The 22,752-nt window shown below is 43.0% G+C and overlaps 1 long non-coding RNA gene across 1 annotated transcript in view; it reads right to left on the minus strand.

Moving 5' to 3' along the window:
* Positions 1–786: 786 nt before the first annotated feature.
* Positions 787–22,752, minus strand: part of LOC146072342 (uncharacterized) — a 76,873-nt gene continuing 54,907 nt past the window's right edge. Inside the window, exon 7 of the long non-coding RNA XR_014473073.1 lies at positions 787–1,301. This is a non-coding gene — a long non-coding RNA (uncharacterized LOC146072342). The remainder of the gene's footprint in view (positions 1,302–22,752) is intronic.

Consider the following 22,752-nt stretch of genomic DNA (forward strand, 5'->3'; position numbering starts at 1 on the left):
TAAATCCATATGTAACAGCCGTTATTAAATAGATTTTAAAACACAATATAGTATATCATAGCGGACTCTCTCACAGCTAAAAATAATTAATAAAATATGTAAAATAGCATTTTTCTGGGCAGAACAATAGGTGGGATATCTCTTTGTAGAACTCTCTCACAGTTCAAGGTATTATTTCTCCACACTTATTGGATGTTAAATACAATGGATGTCCCTTTTTTCGGATATTAATATATCCCGATAATTGCCGGACTTGTAAAGCAGTCAAGATCTTGGCTTAATTGTTCAGATCAGGTCATGCAGCATGAAAAAATAAAAATAAAAGTTTTTAAATACTTGTGAGTGGAGCTCCATAATTAAAGAGGGTTTCCTTCCCTGTGGTCAGCATCCTCGGGTTCTCTCCTGGATGTGGGTGCTTCCAATAGTGCAGTATTTTCAGGAGTGTAGAGACCTGGGCAGCAGGGTATAGAGATGGCCGATGGTCGGAAATGGCTAACGCGTTTCCCCGACTCTCCTCAAAAGGTTAGCAGCTTCCTCAGAATCCTCTGTAATACCTAGGGCTCCATGAGGTCTAAATCCAACTCCCAAGTCACATGCTGCAAAAAGGGTGTGGCCCTGCCCTATCCTTGTGAGACCACACCCTTTTTGCAGCATGTGACTTTGGCTCATGTTGTCCCTTTAAAACGTTTATCTCATTAAAAAGGCACCAAAATCTATATTTGTTTACCAAGAAAAATGAAGCCTTTGAGTCATACTGCATAGACAGGTGTACTTTATTGGCTACCAGAAACATTTATTAGCATACAGAAATATGACTTTCTTGCTATTATAATTTTTTATGCACAATGAAACATCGCCTCTAGTAAGCTTGCTGCAAGCACTCATTTTCTTTGACAAGAATTGATGCATTATAGTCTATAAAGGTAATTAAGGGAAATGATTCCACCCATATTCCAAAATGCATTATATGTAACTCATACCTTTCTATTTTTCTGTTCCCTCCTATGAGGGCAGTAAAGACATTAAAACATATAATAAAAAGCATGAATATAATAACCCTCACTGGCAGTTTTTTAATGAGTGTTGTATGGATAAGTCCTCCTTTTTATTTAGGTAATTTGAAAGGCATTACATTTATGGCATAAAGTCTCACCACTGAAGTATTTGGGATTGATTCCGGGCTTGGGTCCGTTGTTCTCACTAGTGTGGTAAAGCGGAGGTCTGTGTATGGTGCCGCTGGAGGAGTCGAAAGGACCTTGTGGAGCTTCCCAGTCAGATGGTAACCTTTAAGCTGGTGTACCCTGCAGATGATGATGCCGTTTTTACCATTGGAAATTAAGTGCCAAATGTGTTTTCTTCATGGAGGAGGGTAACAGGGGAACACTGCCAGAAGTTTGTTTTACCAAGTTGAGGGTACAATGGCATTGGCAATGGCATTGTACCCTCAACTTGGCAAAGGACTTCAATTCCTATTAGCGGCCGTATATACAAATTCGTATTGCCAATTTGACAGATCTGTGCAGGATACAATGTGTAAAAAAATATGAAAAATAAATAAATAATTTTACTGAAAGAGCAGGGGCTGGTAATAATAAAAAAAAAAAAAACAGGAAACCCCGCAAATAGGGGTTCCCCGATTTTTTTAAAACCAGCCCCAGGCTCCAGGGTTGGGGCTCATTTCCAAAATATGGGGGACAAAATGAGTAGGGGTCCCCCATATTTTAAGAACCAGGCCCAACCAGTCAGCAGGGTAATGTCACAGCCAGGGACACTTATTATATAAGGTCCCGCGGCCCAAACATTAACCCTACTGACCAGTCAGCCTGGCCAGGGGCCCTGGGGGAGTGGGGACCCCCAAATAAAGCCCCCCCCCCCTCCAGGACTTACCTGACCAGGCTTAAGCCTGGTGCTGTCCCCGGTGACCCTGGGCTGTGGTCACCGGGCTGATGTACTGGTGTAAAAAAAAAAGAATAAACTATCGTTTAATACTGTGGAACTATGAGTCCCAGCAAGAACCACAAGTCCCATCATGCGGGGCATTAAAGGACCCGCTGGCACTTGTAGTTCCACAGTATTAACAATAGTAAAATAAACACACTGACACACATTATAAATAAAACTTTAATACATCCAAAGCCCTTTCATACTGATACTTACCTATCTTGAGCGCGTAGGTAGGTTCCTGGGCTCCATTGTCCAGGGTCTGCAAAGTCCTGGGCCTTGGTTCCTGGATCCGGGGCTGGTCCGGGGCTCCAGGGCTGCAGAGTCCGGGGCTCAAGGATCCGAATAAATTCATAGTGGTACCTGTGGAAGAAAATCCAAATCACCAAGGACCTCCGGAGAAGATCACGTCCTCTTCATTCCGAAGACGAGAAAGTTGGCTCCTGATTAGCCGCTAGGCGGCCAATAGAATCATTCGGTGGATAGGCGCTGAAGATGAAGCATCAGCGTCTCTTCTCAGTCCGTGGCGGGTACCGGCCCGAATAGTCGGGTGTTTTGTTTTTTAAGAAAACCAGGACTACAGTACGTCAGAACAAAGAGGACGTGATCGTCGCCGGAGGACCTTGGTTAGTTGGATTTTCGGTACTGCTTTCCTAGCACGGCGCCCGTCTCATTGATTGTATGCCTTAAGTTTAAGGACCCGATTTTTTAATCCAAGATCCATGAGATCCATGAGATAAAAAATCGTGAGCCCCCAATAACCATTGTTAACGCCACCAGCATTATCAACGCCAACCCGAAGCGTGGCGAGCGCAGCGAGCCCGCGAGGGGCGGCGGTACGCGTCCTCCGACCTTTTCATACCCCCCACTATCAACGTCGGCGTGGAGTTGATTTTATATAGTGTGGCAAGCGCAGCGAGCCACCGAGAGGGGATGCGGACTACTTTACATGTATTCCGCGTGCACTCGCCACACTATATAAAATCAACTCCACGCCGATGTGGATAGTGGGGGTATGAAAAGGTCGGAGGACGCGTACCGCCGCCCCTCACGGGCTCGATGAGCTCACCACGCTTCGGGTTGGTGTCAATAGTGGGGTGGCGTTAACAATGGGGGGGCATTTCACCCATGAGGGGGGTTAGCAATTAAAATTGGTGTTTTGGGGGCTTTTTACATTGATTCCAATGTAAAAATCTCGTCGATCACGTTGATTTCATCATCTCATGCATCTTATGCCGCACAAACACATAAGATGCTTGAGATGCTTGAGATATCAGCCCCACACATACAATCTAGATCGTGGGCGCCGTGCTAGGAAAGCAGTACCGGATTTTCTTCCACAGGTACCCCTATGGATTTCTTCGAATCCTGGAGCCCTGGACTCTGCAGCCCTGGAGCCCCGGTCCCAGGAACCAAGGCCCTGGACTCTGCAGCCCCGGACCCAGGAACCAAGGCCCCAGACCCTGGACCCCCGGACCTACCTACGGGCTCAAGATAGGTAAGTAACAGTATGAAAGGGCTTTGGATGTATGAAAGTTTTATTTATAGTGTGTTTATTTGACTATTTTTAATACTGTGGAACTACAAGTGCCAGCGGGCCCTTTAATGCCCCGTATGCTGGGATTTGTGGTTCTCCAAGTCCCAGCATGCGGGGGAGGCTTGCTGGGACTCATAGTTCCGCAATATTAAACAATAGTTTATTCTTTTTTTTTACACCAGTACATCAGCCCGGTGACCACAGCCCAGGGTCACTGGGGACAGCACCAGACTTCAGCCTGGTCAGGTAAGTCCTGGAGGTGGGGACCCCTTTATTACATAGTTACATAGTAGGTGAGGCTGAATAAAGACCATCTAGTTCAACCTACTGTATGTTTATAGTAGCTAATCCCTTGTTGTATAGTATGTTCTGATATTTTAAAGACAGATTGTTACTTATTCTTATCCGTGGATGTTTTTAACCAATAAATGTTTATCCAACCTTATTTTAAACGTATTTATAGTGTCTGCTGACACCACTTCTTCAGGAAGAGAGTTCTAAAGTTTGACTGTTCTGACTGTAAAGAATTTTTTCCTCTAGATCAGGGCTGGGCAACACCGGCCCTCCAGGTGTTGATGAACTACACATCCCAGCATGCCTTGCATCAGTTTCAGCATGGCCACATAGCAAAACTAATGCAAAGCATCCTGGGATGTGTAGTTCACTAACATCTGGAGGGCCCAGCCCTTTTCTAGATGAACAAAGTATTTTTTCTTCTAATCTAAAATCTGCCCTCTCGTCCTAGATTCCTGTCTAGCAGAAAAAGCAACGGATTATACTTAGGATAATTCCTTTTCTTCGGAATACTTCATGGCAGCCCGACAATGGGTTCATCCCTCTCTCCCCTCATTCAGACAGGTAGTTTTTCCCTAGGACACTCCCCTTCTCCCACCTGTATATCAGCCAGCACATTCCCCCATGCCTTAGTCTTTTGACATGTCTCCGCCACCGATCCTAGGGAAAAACACAAACATGGGAGGGTAATAATATAGGCTGCCATGAAGTATTCCGAAGAAAAGGAATTATCGTAAGTATAATCCGTTGCTTTCTTCTTCTTACTTCATGGTAGCCCGACAATGGGATATACCAAAGCAGTAGGGTGGGCTACAATACCTTAGATCAAGGCCTGATGTAGAACTTTGCTCCCAAAAGATTCTTCAGATACATCCAATGCATAATGCTTAGCAAAGGTATGTATGGACGACCACATCGCAGCCTGGCATATGTCTTTGACCGAGACGTTAGCCTCTCTTGCCCAGGAAGTTGCCATTGCTCTAGCCGAGTGTGCCTTTATACCTTCTGGAACTTGCAAAAGCCAACTTTCCTATACGTGAAACAAATTACTTCTTTGAGCCACCTAGAGATAGTTTGTTTCGAAGGAGCGAATCCTTTCTTTGCCCCTTGCGGAATCATAAACAATGACTTTGTTTTCCTGAAGCCAGCCGTTCGATCCAAATAAACTCTTATTGTCCTAACCATATCCAATGTATGAAGATCCTCTTCTCTTCTACTGGTTGGATTTGGGAAAAAGCAAGGTAAAACAATATCTTGACTCATATGAAAAGAAGAAACAACCTTCAGCAAAAATGAAGGTTTGGAACAACCTTCAGCAAAAATGAAGGTTTGGTTCTAAGGACTACTTTGTCCGGAAATAACTTGAGATAGGGTTCGGAGCATAACAAAGCATGTAGCTCTCCCACTCGCCTCGCTGAAGTGATAGCCACCAGGAATACCACTTTCCATGTGAGAAATTTCAGCTTGGACCTTCCACACGGTTCAAATGGAGCTAACATGAGACCATTTAATACTAAGTTGAGGTCCCATTGAGGGACTACCGGTCTGACTTTTGGTCGGATTCTCTTTATTGCTTAACAAAATATTTTTATTAGAGCGTGCTCAGCCAATTTTCTATCCAGCAGCGCGCTGAGTGCAGAAATTTGTATTCAGAGTCGCTATTGAGAGCCCTTTGTTGAACCCTTCACAGACGAACTGCAGAATTTGCGACATGTTTGCATTAGGAAATTGGAACTTATCCTTTGACCATCCCGCAAAGATCCTCCAGATTCTGTAATATATGTTTGAAGACACCTTCTTTCTTGCCTGCAGAAGTATGTCTATTACAACCGGAGGCAAACCCCTGTCCATTAACTGCTTCCTCTCAAACTCCACGCCGCTAAACGTAATTTCTGTGGGTCTTGACAGACTACTGGCCCCTGTCTCAGTAGATCATGCGATATTGGAAGAAACCATGGCTCTGCCACTGCCATGCTTTCTACCATTGGGAACCAGGACCTCCTGGGCCAATATGGAAGAATGGCTATTGCCTGAACTCGCTCCAACCTGATTTTCCACAAGACTTTGTGAATGAGTGGGAATGGTGGAAATATGTACACGAGAGTGAACTCCCACCTCTGAGACAGAGCGTCCACACCTTCGGACCCTCGCGCCGGAGAATCTGGAAAAGAACCGAGGAGTTTACGAATTTTCTGGAGTCGCCATGAGATCTATCTGAGGTTGTCCGAATCGGCGAACTATTTGCTGGAAAACTAGTCTAGTTCCCATTCCCCCGGCAATACTTGATTTCGACTCAGGAAGTCCGCCAACTGGTTCTCTTCTCGGGGCATGTGCAGTGCGGAGACTGACAACAGATGTTTTTCTGCCCAGACCATGATAGACCGAATTTCTTCCAACAGTAGGAGGCTCCTTGTCCCTCCTTGCTTGTTGATATACACGACTGTGGCTACATTGTCTGAGAAAACTCGCAGATGAGACCCCACTATATCCACACCGAAAGCTTCCATGGCCATACACACTGCTCGGAGTTCTCTGTGATTTGACGACAGATCTGACTATTGAATGGACCAAATACCTTGGGTAGTTTTGCCTAAACAATGTGCTCCCCACCCTGTGGCGCTTGCATCCGTTGTTAACACCATGTACTGCGGACTTGATAGAGACATCGTTCTGGATGCTAGGTATCTGCTTTGCCACCAACGTAGGGATTGGATCACTGGCCGAGGTAACATAATCTATCGGCCTAGTGAGACCTGACTTTTGGTATATCGGAGAAGATACCATTGTAATGTCCTCATATGCCATCTGGCCCAGGGAACCACATCCACTGTTGACTCCATCATCCCTAGAAGACTTATTGCTAGCCTCAACGGAACCTTCTGATTCTCTTGAATAACAGTAATAAGATCTTGAATCTTGTTGCACCTCTGACTGGTCAAAGTAATTTCGAATTTTGCCGTGTTTATGACGACGCCCAAATACTGAATAGTTTGCGTAGGGGACAGATGACTTTTGCTCCAGTTGATCAACCACCCGTGATCCTGTAAAAACTGGATGACTGTTTCTGCGTCTCGAACAGCTTCTGCCTCTGATCTTGCTGAGATGAGTAAATCGTCCAGATAGGCCCATACCGCGATATTCTTTTTTCTCAGACATTCTATAATGACCACTAGCACTTTTTTTAAATACCCTCGGTGAGGACGTAAGGCCAAAGGGAAGGCAGGTAAACTGAAAATGGTTTCTTTTGATGCAGAACCTGAGAAATTTTCTGTCTTATGTACATATAGGGACATGAAAATAAGCGTCCTTTAGATCTATTGAGACGAGGTAGTCGTTTCTCCTTAGTCCCATTAAGATAGACCTGGTTGTCTCCATGTGAAACTTCCGTTTCCAAATTCTGGCATTTAAGTCCCTTAAATCTAAAATTGTTCTGAGTCCTCCAGAACTTTTTGTTACTACAAATAGGTGAGAGTAGAACCCTAGGCCTTCCTCTGCCTCTGGAACAGTCTCTACTGCTCCTGATTCTATCAGGTCCTTTATGCTTGAGACCAGAGCCTCCCGCTCCATACCTGGAACTGGGAGCTGTGAAACTAAAAAATTTTCCCGTCTGGGTTTCGAAAGGAACTCTAACCGATACCCCGTGGACACTACCTCTAGCACCCAAGTGTCTCGAATCGTTTGCTTCCACACATGAGCATTCTGCAGCAATCTTCCGGCCACCTGGATACTCTCCACGGGACATGGTTTGTCACTGTTTTTTATCGCCTCTTTTAACAGTCTGTCGGAAGAATGCCCTGGAAATCCCTGAGGTATATCTCTCCCGAAATGGCCTACCAGGCCTATAGGATCTGGCCTGCCTGAAATTTTGTCTGGGGAAATAGTAAGAGCCCCTTCCCCTCTTATCCTGAGGAAGTCTCACCGACTTTCCTCCTGACATCCTCTGTATCATCTGGTCTAATTTACTGTACAGTAAGAAATATTTTGTGAACAGGTGCGCACAACACACATGCAGCTTATCTACAGTTAGGGTGACATTCAATAATCACCTTACATAAAACATATAGCAAGAAAAAGTGAAACTGCAGAATTAGCGCTTGTGGTGTTCTCAAAAAAGCTCAGCCCATGTGAAAAAATCACAAAGAATTAATGTCACCAAATGAAGGTTTCCATGAAAGGTAGGATTATTGCTGGTAGAATCCTCCAATAGTCACGTCCTCAATATTGGCATATAAAATGAAATGACACAATAAAGGAAAATATAGTGCATAACTTTTAAACAAATGAATTTAATAAAGAAGTGCACTTACAATTTAAATGCTTAATGCAAGCATATAGATAAAAATCGCTCGAGGCAAAACTGCGGTCCAACAGGTAGTTACAGGGTACAGACTCACACCAGGTCCGGATACTGGGAGGAGCTGGAGCCCAGGGATACCAACAGTCAAGTCCGTTTGCAGCGATTGATTAAAAAGCAAGACATGCCAAATGCATTTCGGACCAGAAGGTCCTTCCTCAGCAGCGTGTCTAATGTTATGCTGAAAGTTCCTTATATATGGTGTCCAATTAGGAACAAACAACTAAACGTATTTCCGCCTTTCGGCGTATTTAAAATGGCCGTGCGTTCCACCTCTAGTTAGCTGGTGCGTTCCAAACGCGCTGTGGCTTAAAAGACATTGGGAGAAAGGCACTTCCACCTTTCCCTCTGCCAAACATGGCCGTGCGGTCCACCACTGATAGCCGGTGCTTTCCAACGTACGCTCCAGCGCGGCATGAAAGTGTCAGAGCATATAAGACAACAGGTGGAATAACGAATAATTTAACATAAAACAAGGAACTTTAAAATAAAAATATGTATATATATATATATATATATATACAGACAATATACCAATCTGCGCAAAGTCCCCAAAATCTTTTCAATGGGTTCCGTCCACGGAGAGGTGATATGGGCAGCTCAACTTCAAAGGAGGTTAGCTTGTACCTCACAGAGTAAAGGACATGGAAGAAAAAATAGAAGGAGCGCACCAATGAGTATAACAGTTTGACTTTTACTGATAAAAAGTAATAAGAGTACATACATAAAGGTAAAGAATAATCAGCATATCCACCGTGTCATATTGCGCAAGCCACGTCTGGACAAGGGCAGCAGAGTCTGACGAAGTCCGTAGTGACGAAACGCGTTGGGGCGTGGTTTCCCGACGAGTCTACTGCTCCATCAGCTGTTCCGTCCGATTCTGATCTTCTTGTTTGACACGCTTGATACCGTTCCTCCGCCTGGCTGACTTCCATCTGTGGGATCCAGTGTGACCACCCCGCCAGTGCTGTTGACTCTGCTGCCCTTGTCCAGACGTGGCTTGCGCAATATGACACGGTGGATATGCTGATTATTCTTTACCTTTATGTATGTACACTTATTACTTTTTATCAGTAAAAGTCAAACTGTTATACTCATTGGTGCGCTCCTTCTATTTTTTCTTCCATATATATATATATATATATATATATATATATATATATATATATATATATAGCAATTCCTAAATAGTGTCATTTCATAAAACATGAAGAGATGGTCAGAGAATGGCTAAAAACATCATTTTAAAAAATTCATAAAAATATATATAGCAGCATTAAAAAGTATAGCAGCTTATAATATTGCACAACAAAAGAGATGTTTTTAGCAGCACAAAAAATAATTGATTATAAGATAACAAGGATAATAGAAAGCAGCAAATAATGGGTTGGACTGCCATCTCTTTTATGTCGGCAGGACTAGTCGTCCACTAAAAGTTAGACTTGCTGAGCACGTTTATAATATTCGAAAGGGACTAACCACTCATACGCTATCAGAACATTTCAAGAATCAGCACCAGTCTAAAGAATGTTATCTTATAAATTTCTGGGGAATTCAATTAATTACCCCCAGATGTCGTACAAGAGATCTAGATAAGAAGTTGGCCCAGACAGAAATGAAATGGATCTACCGGTTGAACACCCTCGTACCCGAGGGGTTAAACGGGGAATTTGAATTTAAACATTTTCTGTCTTAGTCCAACCCATTATTTGCTGCTTTCTATAATCCTTGTTATCTTATTATGAAATATTGGTACTTATGTAGTATCTGGGCGTCCGATTTTGTGATTGTATGCCTTACCTTAACCCCTTCCTGACAGAGCCAGTTTTTGCGTTCCTGACAGAGCCCTTTTTTTCAAATCTGACATGTCTCACTTAAGTGGGGATAACTTTTTTTTGCTTTTACTTATCCCAGTGATTTTGAGATTGTTTTTTCGTGACACATTGTACTTCAAATTAGTGGTAAATTTGGGTCGATACAGTCTGTGTTTTTTTGTGAAAAATACCAAAATGTCGTAAAAAAATTGAAAATTTAGCAATTTGCAAAATGTTAAATTTTCTGCTTGTGAGACAAATAATCATACCACTCAAAATAGTTAATAACTAACATAGACCATATGTCTACTTTATGTTTCCATCATTATTTCAACTTCCTTTTAATTTTTTTGGACACTAGGAGGCTTACAATATGAATAGCAAATTCTCAAATTTTCAAGAAAATTTCAAACACTGATTTTTTTAGGGACCAGTTCAGTTCTGATGTGACTTTGAGGGACTTGTATGTGAGACACCCCCATAAATGATACCATTTCAAAAACTGCACCCCTCACAGTATTCAAAACAGCATTTTTGAAGTTTGTTAACCCTTTAGGTGTTTCACAGGAATTAAAACAAAGTGTAGGTGAAATTTCAAAATTTCATTTTTTTTTGCAGATTTGCAATTTTAATACATTTTTCTAAGGAACACAATTTTACTAGAGAAATGTGACTAAAAATTGATTCCCCCAATTCTTTTGTTTTCATAAATATCCTATATGTGGCCCTAGTGTGCACGTTGACCAAACTACAGGCTTCATAATAGAAGGAGCACCTACTTGATTTTGGAGCCTCCTTTTTATGAGATTATTTTTTAGGCACCATGTAGGTTTCTAGGCACCATAAGATGCTAAAATTTAGGAACCCCCCCACAAGTGACCCCATTTTGCAAACTACACCCCTCAGGGAATTCATCTAGGGGTATAGTGTACATTTCAAACCCCCAGGGGTTTCACCAATTGTGGTACAACTGGGCAGTGAAAATGAAAAATTAAATTTTTTTACACAAAAATGCAGTTCTGGCTCAAAATTTTTCATTTTCACAAGGAATGAAGGAGACAAAGCACCCCAAAATCTGTGCCCCAATTTCTCCCGAGTACGGCAATGCCTCACATGTGACCAAAAAATACCATTTGGGTGCATGGCAGGACTCAGAAGGGAAGGAGTGATTTTTGGATTTTGCAGCTCAGATTCTGGTGGAATTTTGGTGGGTGCTATGTCGCATTAGCAAGACCCCCCAAGCACCAATACAGTGGAACCCCCCCACAAGTGACCCCATTTTGCAAACTACACCCCTCAGGGAATTCATCTAGGGGTATAGTGTACATTTCAAACCCCCAGGGGTTTCACCAATTTTGATACAACTGGGCAGTGAAAATGAAAAATTACATTTTTTTACACAAAAATGCAGTTCTGGCTCAAAATTTTTAATTTTCAGAAGGTATGAAGGAGACAAAGCACCCCAAAATCTGTGCCCCAATTTCTCCCGAGTACGGCAATGCCTCACATGTGACCAAAAAATACCATTTGGGTGCATGGCAGGACTCAGAAGGGAAGGAGTGATTTTTGGATTTTGCAGCTCAGATTCTGGTGGAATTTTGGTGGGTGCTATGTCACATTAGCAAGACCCCCCAAGCACCAATACAGTGGAACCCCCCCACAAGTGACCCCATTTTGCAAACTACACCCCTCAGGGAATTCATCTAGGGGTATAGTGTACATTTCAAACCCCCAGGGGTTTCACCAATTTTGATACAAGTGGGCAGTGAAAATGAAAAATTACATTTTTTTACACAAAAATGCAGTTCTGGCTCAAAATTTTTCATTTTCAGAAGGTATGAAGGAGAAAAAGCACCCCAAAATCTGTGCCCCAATTTCTCCCGAGTACGGCAATGCCTCACATGTGACCAAAAAATACCAGTTGGGTGCATGGCAGGACTCAGAAGGGAAGGAGTGATTTTTGGATTTTGCAGCTCAGATTCTGGTGGAATTTTGGTGGGTGCTATGTCGCATTAGCAAGACCCCCCAAGCACCAATACAGTGGAACCCCCCCACAAGTGACCCCATTTTGCAAACTACACCCCTCAGGGAATTCATCTAGGGGTATAGTGTACATTTCAAACCCCCAGGGGTTTCACCAATTTTGATACAACTGGGCAGTGAAAATAAAAAATTACATTTTTTTTTACACAAAAATGCAGTTCTGGCTCAAAATTTTTAATTTTCAGAAGGTATGAAGGAGACAAAGCACCCCAAAATCTGTGCCCCAATTTCTCCCGAGTACGGCAATGCTCACATGTGACCAAAAAATACCAGTTGGGTGCATGGCAGGACTCAGAAGGGAAGGAGTGATTTTTGGATTTTGCAGCTCAGATTCTGGTGGAATTTTGGTGGGTGCTATGTCGCATTAGCAAGACCCCCCAAGCACCAATACAGTGGAACCCCCCCACAAGTGACCCCATTTTGCAAACTACACCCCTCAGGGAATTCATCTAGGGGTATAGTGTACATTTCAAACCCCCAGGGGTTTCACCAATTTTGATACAAGTGGGCAGTGAAAATGAAAAATTACATTTTTTTACACAAAAATGCAGTTCTGGCTCAAAATTTTTCATTTTCAGAAGGTATGAAGGAGAAAAAGCACCCCAAAATCTGTGCCCCAATTTCTCCCGAGTACGGCAATGCCTCACATGTGACCAAAAAATACCAGTTGGGTGCATGGCAGGACTCAGAAGGGAAGGAGTGATTTTTGGATTTTGCAGCTCAGATTCTGGTGGAATTTTGGTGGGTGCTATGTCGCATTAGCAAGACCCCCCAAGCACCAATACAGTGGAACCCCCCCACAAGTGACCCCATTTTGCAAACTACACCCCTCAGGGAATTCATCTAGGGGTATAGTGTACATTTCAAACCCCCAGGGGTTTCACCAATTTTGATACAAGTGGGCAGTGAAAATGAAAAATTACATTTTTTTACACAAAAATGCAGTTCTGGCTCAAAATTTTTCATTTTCAGAAGGTATGAAGGAGAAAAAGCACCCCAAAATCTGTGCCCCAATTTCTCCCGAGTACGGCAATGCCTCACATGTGACCAAAAAATACCAGTTGGGTGCATGGCAGGACTCAGAAGGGAAGGAGTGATTTTTGGATTTTGCAGCTCAGATTCTGGTGGAATTTTGGTGGGTGCTATGTCGCATTAGCAAGACCCCCCAAGCACCAATACAGTGGAACCCCCCCACAAGTGACCCCATTTTGCAAACTACACCCCTCAGGGAATTCATCTAGGGGTATAGTGTACATTTCAAACCCCCAGGGGTTTCACCAATTTTGATACAAGTGGGCAGTGAAAATGAAAAATTACATTTTTTTACACAAAAATGCAGTTCTGGCTCAAAATTTTTCATTTTCAGAAGGTATGAAGGAGAAAAAGCACCCCAAAATCTGTGCCCCAATTTCTCCCGAGTACGGCAATGCCTCACATGTGACCAAAAAATACCAGTTGGGTGCATGGCAGGACTCAGAAGGGAAGGAGTGATTTTGGGATTTTGCAGCACAGATTTTGGTGGAATGAATGGTGGGTGCTATGTTGCACCAATACAGTGGAACCCCCCCACAAGTCACCCCATTTTGCAAAGTACACCCCTCAGGGAATTCATCTAGGGGTATAGTGTACATTTCAAACCCCCAGGGGTTATTACCAATTTTGATACAAGTGGGCATTGAAAATGAAAAATTACATTTTTTTACACAAAAATGCAGTTCTGGCTCAAAATTTTTCATTTTCAGAAGGTATGAAGGAGACAAAGCACCCCAAAATCTGTGCCCCAATTTCTCCCGAGTACGGCAATGCCTCATGTGTGACCAAAAAGTGGCAGGACTCAGAAGGGAAGGAGTGATATTTGGATTTTGCAGCACAAATTCTGGTGGAATGATGGTGGGTGCTATGTCGCATTAGCAAGACCCCCAAAGCACCAATACAGTGGAACCCCCCCACAAGTGACCCCATTTTGCAAACTACACCCCTCAGGGAATTCATCTAGGGGTATAGTGTACATTTCAAACCCCCAGGGGTTTCACCAATTTTGATACAAGTGGGCAGTGAAAATGAAAAATTACATTGTTTTACACAAAAATGCAGTTCTGGCTCAAAATTTTTCATTTTCAGAAGGTATGAAGGAGAAAAAGCACCCCAAAATCTGTGCCCCAATTTCTCCCGAGTACGGCAATGCCTCATATGTGACCAAAAAATACCAGTTGGGTGCATGGCAGGACTCAGAAGGGAAGGAGTGATTTTTGGATTTTGCGGCTCAGATTCTGGTGGAATGAATGGTGGGTGCTATGTGGCATTAGCAAGACCCCCGAAGCACGGTGAAATTATGAACCTAATAATCCATAGATGTGTGGTATATTTTAAAACACTCCTTTATACATAGGCCGGGTTTGTCGGGGCAAGTGTCACACTGGAAAATAGTTTGCTTTCTTATTCCCTTTTTATAGCAAACTTTGCACCTTTTTTGTGTCCTGCCCTTTTTTCCAGTGGAGGGGATTTCATCAGGAAAATGCTGCCCTGGTACAATACGGGGGCCAGTACTAGAAGTACTGGGGCCCTCTGCCTGCTGGTTCCCAAATATTAGGCCCTTTATGACTTCCTCTTGAAAGTGCATAAATGTCCCCCTCTGGCCGGTAGAACGGAATAGCACGTAAGCGTTATACAGTGCCATCTGGATGATATACACGGCCAGCTTCTTGTACCAGATTTTTGTTTTCCGCAGGGCACTGTACGGCTTCAGTACCTGATCTGAAAGATCCACTCCGCCCATGTACCTATTGTAATCCAGGATACAATTAGGTTTTGAGGTGTGGGTACTGGTACCTCGTACAGGGACGGAGGTGGTACTGTCTCCGTGAATTGTTGTCAGTATAAGGACATCCCTCTTGTCCTTATATTTGACCAACAACATATTTTCGGTGCATATTCCCCTGCTTTCACCCCTTCTCATTACTTGGGCAATGTGCGTTTTTGGGAGGCCTCTTTGGTTCTTGCGCACAGTACCGCAAGCTGCTGTACCTCTTGAACCAAGGGCCTTAAACAGGGGGATGCTAGTGTAAAAGTTATCCACATAGAGGTGATAACCTTTATCCAGGAAGGGGTGCACTAAATCCCAGACAATTTTTCCACTAACACCTACGAGGGAGGGGGGGCATTCTGGCGGTTCAATTCTTGAATCCTTCCCTTCATATACCCTAAACCTGTGAGTGTACCCTGAGGTGCTTTCACACAGCTTATACATTGTTATGCCATACCTTGCCCTCTTACTGGGAAGGTACTGGCGGAATTTAACCCTTCCTTTAAAATGTATAAGGGACTCGTCTATGCAAATTAATTTATCTGGGATGTACATGTCTTCAAATTTGGCACTGAAATGATCAATGACCGGCCTGACTTTGAATAGCCGGTCAAAGGTGGGATCATCTCTGGGTGGGCACTGTGCATTATCGTTGTAATGCAAAAATTTAAGGATCATCTCAAATCGAGCCCGGGGCATGGCCATACGGTAAAATGGGGTGCTGTACAGAACATCTGTACTCCAATATTGCCTAATTTCTGGCTTTTTTACTATGCCCATATGAAACACCAGACCCCAAAACGTCATCATCTCTACTGCATCTACAGGGGTCCACCTAGCAAATGATGACATGGGGTTTTGAGCAATAAACTGCTGGGCATATAAATTAGTTTGGTCCACCATTAAATTTATAAAATCATCAGAGAAAAATAATTTGAAAAAGTCAATTTCTCTGAGACCTGTGGAATCAAATTGGATTCCTGGCATGGCCAAAAACTCAGGAACCTGGGGCTCAAAATTGTCTGGTGGTGGGGTCCATACGAGATCAATTATTGGGGGGGGGGTCTCAGCTGCTCTACGGGGGCGTCTTTGAGGGGGTCCCTCATCACCAGAGGAGGAAGAGGTGCTTAAGACGAATCCTTCAAATTCCCCGCTTGCCTCACTGGCTGTGTCAGAGTCAGAGGCAAGCATGGCATATGCCTCCTCCGCTGAATACATTCTTCTGGATGACTGGGATGACATTTGGGATGACATTTGGGATGCCATTTTTATTTTTGTGTTACTGGTAGTGAAATGTTTCAACACGTGTATAGTGTAGGGGGGGGGGGGGTACAAACTTTATTTCAACCCGGGGGGTATGTAGTGTGTATGTAGTGCAGAAAAAAAAAATACTTTATACAAAAAAAAAAAAATTGAAGGGGTTAAAAAAAAAAAATTGAAGGGGTTAAAAAAAAAATTGAAGGGGTTAAAAAAAAAAATTGAAGGGGTTAAAAAAAAAAAAAAAGGTCCTGCGCCAAAAATTGAGCACAGATGTTGGTCAGTAACGTCCGTCACTGAACAGCGCTCAAAGGCAACAGGAATTTGATCAAAAAAAAAAAAAATAGATCAACCCTGTGCCGAAAAAGCTGATCAGTGATGTACGTCACTGATCAGCGCACAGTGGCCACAGGACACCCACAAAATCACAGTGTGTGTAAAAAAAAAATTAAAAAAAGACCCCACAGCACCCACAAAAAAATGATGCGACACTGATTACCAGTGAGGGGCAGCAGGTGCACAACCTTTGGTGCAACTGACAGTGCAACTGGCAGCAACTGACAGGTATATATAAAAAAAAAAAACCTCTGCACCCCCAAAAAGTTGCTGATCACCTCAGATATAGTGATCAGCACAAAAGGCGGGGGCAGCAGACACAGAATTTAGCACTCTCTATCACTCTCTGTCACTATCTCTCTCTATCTCTCTATCTCTCACTATCTATCACTCTATGACACTGCAGCAGCAGCAGTGACAGGTATATATATATATAAAAAAAAACCTGCGCCCCCAAAACATTGCTGATCAGTTAATTTATACTGATCAGCACAAAAGGGGGGGCAGCAGTCAGTTATATAAAAAATATATAGCACAATCTGTCACTATCTCTATCTCTCTCTCTCTATCTCTCTCTATCTCTCTATCTATAACTATCACACTGCAGCAGGACAAAATATAGCACTCTCTGTCACTAGGCCTCTCTATCTCTCTCTCTCTATCTCTCTCTCTCTCTATCTCTCTATCTATAACTATATCACACTGCAGCAGCACAAAATATAGCACTCTCTGACACTATCTCTCTCTATCTCTCTATCTCTCTCTATCTAACGCTATTACACTGCAGCAGCACAAGTTCACAACACAGGAAGTCACAAGTAACAGGATCCAGGAAGCATCCAGCACACTACAAGCAGGATCCAGGAAGCATCCAGCACACTACAAGCAGTGATGAAGCAGTGATCAGGCAAGGTATTTGCAAGGATCAGGTAAGTATTTGGCAAGGTTCAGGTCAGTATACTGCGGCAGCTAGGCACAGTGACCGCACTGCACGCAATTCCAGACCGGAATGGCGTCTGCAGTGCAGTCACCGTTAGTTTAAATCCCCCTCCTTGGCTGTGATTGGTCCGTCGGTCCGACGAACCAATCACGGCCTTTGGGGGCAGGCGGGGTGAGGTGGGGTGACACCAGTGTCACCCTTACACCCCGCGGTGATTGGTGCTGTACTTTACAGCACCAATCACCTCCGATCCCGTGTCACCGGCGAACGTTATTCGCCGGTGACACAGGAAAACGCTGTGAATGGCTGTTCACACTGAACAGCCAATCACAGCGATCGCCGACGGGGGGGCGGCATCGCAGCCCCCCCTGGGCATGCACGGACATGTCTGCTGTCAGGGACAGCAGACATGTTGAAACTGTCACCGCGTCTATAGACGCGGTGACAGTTACAAGCCATGACGTACATTTACGCCATGTGTCGGGAAGTACTTCCCGACCATGACGTAAATGTACGTCAATTGTCGGGAAGGGGTTAAGGCATACAATCAGATGCGATGCGATGTGATTTTGCATAGGATTGGTCCTGTTCATTTCCCCACTATCCAAGTGGGCATAGAGTTGATTTTATATAGCGTGGCGAGCGCAGCGAGCCACCGAGCCCAAAGCGTGGCGAGCGAACGCATATTTCTTAAAAAGTATTCTGTGTCCCCTCGCGGGGCTTGCTACGCTCGCCACGCTTCGGGCTCGGTGGCTCGCTACGCTCGCCACAGGTTTATATCCAACTCCATGCCCACTTGGATAATGGGGAAAGGAAAAGGACCCCTTTTTCCCATTGAATTCTATGTTAAAATGGGACCAGATACTACATAAGTACCGAAATAATTTTTGTGCTGCTAAAAACATCTCTATTGTTGTGCAATATTATAAGCTGCTATACTTTTTAATGCTGCTATATATATATTTTTATGAATTTTTTAAAATGATGTTTTTAGCCATACTCTGACCATCTCTTCATGTTTTATGAAATGACACTATTTATGAATTGCTATATATATATATATATATATATATATATATATATGAAGGCAAAGAGTGACCCAAAGGAGCGCCCAATTCAATATGGCCGCTACTCCACAGATCCCCCCTGTTAGTGGGAGATGTAATGCGACAAAGGAAAAAGAAGAGAGTGGAGAGCGCCAAAGGTTTACCAACCACCTTAATGATATGTATAGTGCACAAAACACAAAATGCAATAAAAGAATTGATTTTTATTAAAAATTAGATGATCAAGTCAGGATTTCATCTTTTGAATGCAGTTTCAATAACCCGACGCGTTTCGTCTTGAAAAAGACTTCATCAGGGGTTTAATACATGCACAACAAAAGCCAAGGATCAACAAGATTGATCATAAAGCTGAACACACCTGTCCCTTACAGTGGATGGCGGTTTCCAAAAAACGGTGAGAGTCTTTATTGTGGTATGGAATCGTTTCCTTAAATGGAACTGTGGTCGAGGGTTAGGATCAATGAAAGTATCGATCCATCTTTACATGGGTATAAAATTTGTGGGTGCCCGCTGTTGACAGGGAGTATGTCTGTGTGTCGACACACACTGTGTTTACAGACAATGGTTTCACTCAGGTGTGTATAAAATCCGATAGCGTCAGATAATCGACAAAGTATAGTATCTGTCACGATGTAAACGCCAGTATCCTGATAGTGAGACATATATATATATATATATACACACATATTTTTATTTTAAAGTTCCTTGTTTTATGTTAAATTATTCGTTATTCCACCTGTTGTCTTAAATGCACTGACACTTTCATGCCGTGCTGGAGCATATGTTGGAATGCACCGGCTATCAGTGGTGGACCGCACGGCCATGTTTGGCAGAGTGAAAGGCGGAAGTGCCTTTCTCCCAATGTCTTTTAAGCCACGCACCAGCTAACTAGAGGTGGAACGCACGGCCATTTTAAATACGCCGAAAGGCGGAAGTATGTTTAGTTGTTTGGTCCTAATTGGACACCATATATAAGGAACTTTCAGCATAACATTAGACACGCTGCTGAGGAAGGACCTTCTGGTCCGAAATGCATTTGGCATGTCTTGCTTTTTAATCAATCGCTGCAAACGGACTTGACTGTTGGTATCCCTGGGCTCCAGCTCCTCCCAGTATCCGGACCTGGTGTGAGTATGTACCCTGTAACTACCTGTTGGACCGCAGTTTTGCCTCAAGCGATTTTTATCTATATGCTTGCATTAAGCATTTAAATTGTAAGTGCACTTCTTTATTAAATTCATTTGTTTAAAAGTTATGCACTATATTTTCCTTTATTGTGTCATTTCATATTATATTTCAATATTGAGGACGTGACTATTGGAGGATTCTACCAGCAATAATCCTACCTTTCATGGAAACCTTCATTTGGTGACATTAATTCTTTGTGATTTTTTCACATGGACTGAGCTTTTTTGAGAACACAAGCGCTAATTCTGCAGTTTAACTTTTTCTTGCTATATGGTCTAATTTACTGCCAAAGAGGAACTCTCCCTCGAATGGCAGGGTAGAAACTTATTTTTAGAGTGGGAGTCTGCCGCCCAGGACTTAAGCCACAGGGCCCTCCTTGCCACTACTCCGGACGTTAACAATTTAGCTGAATAATCCAGCACGTCTAATGATGCCTCACAGATGTAGTCGACTGCTAGCTGTATCTGAGCTAGACTACTAATGATCTGTTCTCTGGCCACTCGCTCCTGTAGATCCTCCTGTAGAGAGGCACACCAGATTCTGAGAGCCCTTGCTGAAGAAGCTATGGCCACATCTGACTTAATGGATATTGAGCTGGAGATATGAAGTCTTTTCAATGCACTCTCCATCCTCTTATCCATAGCATCTTTAAGAGAGGCACCGTCCTCCAGAGGAATCGTTGTTCTAGTGGTGACCTCAGACATTGCCGCATCTATCTTGGGAATATTGCACCATTTTAGGAACTCCACATCCTCTATAGGGTACAGTCGCTCTGCTCCCTTTAATGGAACCAATACGTTTATCCGCATTGGCCCATTCCTTAACCCCTTCCTGACAGAGCCAGTTTTTGCGTTCCTGACAGAGCCCTTTTTTTCAAATCTGACATGTCTCACTTAAGTGGGGATAACTTTTTTTTGCTTTTACTTATCCCAGTGATTTTGAGATTGTTTTTTCGTGACACATTGTACTTCAAATTAGTGGTAAATTTGGGTCGATACAGTCTGTGTTTTTTTGTGAAAAATACCAAAATGTCGTAAAAAAATGGAAAATTTAGCAATTTGCAAAATGTTAAATTTTCTGCTTGTGAGACAAATAATCATACCACTCAAAATAGTTAATAACTAACATAGACCATATGTCTACTTTATGTTTCCATCATTATTTCAACTTCCTTTTAATTTTTTTGGACACTAGGAGGCTTACAATATGAATAGCAAATTCTCAAATTTTCAAGAAAATTTCAAACACTGATTTTTTTAGGGACCAGTTCAGTTCTGATGTGACTTTGAGGGACTTGTATGTGAGACACCCCCATAAATGATACCATTTCAAAAACTGCACCCCTCACAGTATTCAAAACAGCATTTTGGAAGTTTGTTAACCCTTTAGGTGTTTCACAGGAATTAAAACAAAGTGTAGGTGAAATTTCAAAATTTCATTTTTTTTGCAGATTTGCAATTTTAATACATTTTTCTAAGGAACACAGTACATTTTACTAGAGAAATGTGACTAAAAATTGATTCCCCCAATTCTTTTGTTTTCATAAATATCCTATATGTGGCCCTAGTGTGCACGTTGACCAAACCACAGGCTTCATAATAGAAGGAGCACCTACTTGATTTTGGAGCCTCCTTTTTATGAGATTATTTTTTAGGCACCATGTAGGTTTCTAGGCACCATAAGATGCTAAAATTTAGGAACCCCCCCACAAGTGACCCCATTTTGCAAACTACACCCCTCAGGGAATTCATCTAGGGGTATAGTGTACATTTCAAACCCCCAGGGGTTTCACCAATTGTGGTACAACTGGGCAGTGAAAATGAAAAATTACATTTTTTTACACAAAAATGCAGTTCTGGCTCAAAATTTTTCATTTTCAGAAGGTATGAAGGAGAAAAAGCACCCCAAAATCTGTGCCCCAATTTCTCCCGAGTACGGCAATGCCTCACATGTGACCAAAAAATACCATTTGGGTGCATGGCAGGACTCAGAAAGGAAGGAGTGATTTTTGGATTTTGCAGCTCAGATTCTGGTGGAATGTTGGTGGGTGCTATGTTGCATTAGCAAGACCCCCGAATCACCAATACAGTGGAACCCCCCCACAAGTGACCCCATTTTGCAAACTACACCCCTCAGGGAATTCATCTAGGGGTATAGTGTACATTTCAAACCCCCAGGGGTTTCACCAATTTTGATACAACTGGGCAGTGAAAATGAAAAATTACATTTTTGTACACAAAAATGCAGTTCTGGCTCAAAATTTTTCATTTTCATAAGGTATGAAGGAGAAAAAGCACCCCAAAATCTGTGCCCCAATTTCTCCCGAGTATGGCAATGCCTCATATGTGACCAAAAAAAAACAGTTGGGTGCATGGCAGGACTCAGAAGGGAAGGAGTGATTTTTGGTGGTGGAATGTTGGTGGGTGCTATGTCGCATTAGCAAGACCCCCAAAGCACCAATACAGTGGAACCCCCCCACAAGTGACCCCATTTTGCAAACTACACCCCTCAGGGAATTCATCTAGGGGTATAGTGTACATTTCAAACCCCCAGGGGTTTCACCAATTTTGATACAACTGGGCAGTGAAAATGAAAAATTACATTTTTTTACACAAAAATGCAGTTCTGGCTCAAAATTTTTCATTTTCAGAAGGTATGAAGGAGAAAAAGCACCCCAAAATCTGTGCCCCAATTTCTCCCGAGTACGGCAATGCCTCACATGTGACCAAAAAATACCATTTGGGTGCATGGCAGGACTCAGAAGGGAAGGAGTGATTTTTGGATTTTGCAGCTCAGATTCTGGTGGAATTTTGGTGGGTGCTATGTCGCATTAGCAAGACCCCCCAAGCACCAATACAGTGGAACCCCCCCACAAGTGACCCCATTTTGCAAACTACACCCCTCAGGGAATTTATCTAGGGGTATAGTGTACATTTCAAACCCCCAGGGGTTTCACCAATTTTGATACAAGTCGGCAGTGAAAATGAAAAATTAAATTTTTTTACACAAAAATGCAGTTCTGGCTCAAAATTTTTCATTTTCAGAAGGTATGAAGGAGAAAAAGCACCCCAAAATCTGTGCCCCAATTTCTCCCGAGTACGGCAATGCCTCACGTGTGACCAAAAAATACCATTTGGGTGCATGGCAGGACTCAGAAGGGAAGGAGTGATTTTTGGAT

The sequence above is a fragment of the Crinia signifera genome, chromosome 4, assembly GCF_055691185.1.
Source record: "Crinia signifera chromosome 4, ASM5569118v1, whole genome shotgun sequence".
NCBI classification, from domain to species: Eukaryota; Metazoa; Chordata; class Amphibia; order Anura; family Myobatrachidae; genus Crinia; species Crinia signifera.